The following is a 2,549-nucleotide window of genomic DNA, read 5'->3' as shown; positions in this document are numbered from 1 at the left end:
CCAGAATCAGACTGCCAGGGTTTAGTTCTAGTTGTACGCTTATTGCCTTTAAAACTTTGGACAGGGCTTAGCCCGGGTGAGTGGCACATTGGTTAAGAGCTGGCTTGGGACGCCAGCTCTGAACAGCAGGGCGGGGTTCGGATCCCACATGGGGGCCAGTGACACTGCGCCCTCTACAGCTAAGATGGTGAACAACAGCTCGACCTGGAGCTGGGCTGCCATGAGTCGCCAGCGACGGCATAGGCTGCAGCCCCTGCTGCAGTGGGCTGTCATAAGCTACCGTGTGTGGCTGGCAGCCAGCGTGAGTGGCTGGCAGCTGGTGTGAGCTGCCAAGAGTCGCTGTGAGCAGCTGTCCAGAGGCCAGCGACCTATTTGCCTCACCTGGGAAAAGCGCAATGATAATACCAACATGGGCCAGTGAAGCAACATCCTCCACAACTAGACTGAAGAACAAAACGACAGCAACTTGTCTGTTCCCTTTCCCCCATTCTGCAGCGCTGTTCCCCTCCCCCAATTCCCCAATTAAAAAAAAATAATAACACAACTTTGGACAACTTATTTAATGTCTCTATGCTTCAGTTTCTTCATTTACTTAATGGGAAGTTTACAGCCCCTACCTCATAGGGATTTTTAATGCTTAAATTAGATTATTGTCTTAAAGCACTTAGAACAGTGCTGGGACTATAGTCAGTGTGCCCATTAAATGTTATGTATCATTATTATTTTAGAGCATTTCTTTTTTTCCTTTCTTATTATTTATTTTTCAATTATAATTGACATTTATATTATTTTATATTAGTTTCAGGTGTACAGAGTAGTGGTTAGACATTTATATAATTTATGAAGTGGTTCCCCCCGATCAGTCTAGAACCCATCTGGATTTTAGATCATTCCTTATTCTGTATTCTTGCATTGAAATAAGATCATTTGAGCTTTTACAGGGGTTACGTTGGGCCCCAGAAAAGTAGAAAATTCACTTATTCTCACTGTATGAGAAAAGAGAGCAGTTATTGCTAGAAGGGATTTTCAGAGTTCTTCTAGATTAAAAAAAAATAAAGAAAGGCAAACAACTGATTTATCAGTTCCTATTCCTTTCCCATAGCAGACATTAATTGATCTTGACACTTGTTTTTTTTAATTGAACCTCAACTATGGCTTCAGAGTCCTTTTTTTTTTAAAGATTTTTTTATTGGGGAATTGGGGGATGGGAACAGCGCTGGGGAATTGGGGGAAAGGGAACAGACAAGTCGCTGTCCTTTTGTTCTTCAGTCTAGTTGTGGAGGACGTTGCTTCACTGACCCAAGTTGGCACCATCATTGTGCTCTTCCCGGGCGAGGCAGATCAGTCGCCGGCTTCTGGACAGCCACTCATACCGGCTGCTGGCCGCTGATGCTGGCTGCTGGCCACACACAGTAGCCCATGGCAACCCACTGCTACAGGGACTGCAGCCTACACCACCGCTGGCGACTCCCGGCAGCCCAGCTCAAGCTGTTGTTCAGCATCTTAGCTGTAGAGGGCAGCGTCACTGGCCCTCATATGTGGGATCCGAACCGGGGCCCTCTGGTGTCCCAGGCCAGCTCCCAACCAACACGCCACTCTTAAGAGTCGTTCTTAAGAGAGGCTCTAAGCAGAGCTGGTGCTCAAGATAAAACCTGTTTGCTAAACCTGATCTGGTCTAAGCTCCTCACAGGTGTGGAGACTTAAACCCAGAGGTGTACAATGACTTCCCTGGGCTCATACTGTCACCTGGAGACTGAGTCTGAACCACATCTTCTGTGCTCTTTGTGGAACAAGTTGGAGGGAAGAGAAGAAAGGAAGAACAGGAGATTCATGTGAGCACATTATAAGCAAGGGGGGACACGGGGTAGAAAAAGACATTCTTCACAGACAGGTTAGTGCATTGAGAACAGCAAGAGTCTATGTGCACTATGAGCATTTCAGATTGGCAGCCATTGGTGTTTCCCTTATTCACCCATTGGAAGTATGACATGGGAGGACAAATTGCAAAATAAACTACTTATTGGGAATTTGGTGTGGAATTTTTTTTTTTTAACAATAGTAATTTGGGATCCTTAAAAATCACAAGGAGCAATGGGAAAGGCAAAGACCTTATTCTTACCTAATTGAATTCCTTAGAGCCTTTCAGCATGTTGCACTGGTCATGTCAGTCTTGGTTCCATCCCACCCCCACCTGTTGGCAACTATGTTATATACCTTGTAATTCTGCCTCTCCCCGTTTCTTTCCATGTCTCATCACTGGACCATGCCTGACTTCACGGAGCGTCATGGACACATGACTTCAAGGTAGATCAGATTGCAGCCATTTCTACGGATTCGTCAAAAGAGAAGAATCAGATTCTCTCTTTGAGCAATTTGAATTATGAAGGCATGAAAGGAGTCAGTTACCAGTGGGAGCAAGAGCCAAAAGGGGTAGTAGGAACTGTAAGAAGGGAGCCAAAGTGATGAAGAAGCTCCTTGGTAGAGAGATGAGAAAGAATTAAATGGGGAGGAGACACAGAGACACAGAGAAGGAGACTGGCCAATGACTG

Source organism: Hipposideros armiger, unplaced genomic scaffold (assembly GCF_001890085.2).
Source record: "Hipposideros armiger isolate ML-2016 unplaced genomic scaffold, ASM189008v1 scaffold_96, whole genome shotgun sequence".
NCBI classification, from domain to species: Eukaryota; Metazoa; Chordata; class Mammalia; order Chiroptera; family Hipposideridae; genus Hipposideros; species Hipposideros armiger.
This window is presented reverse-complemented; position numbering follows the sequence as displayed.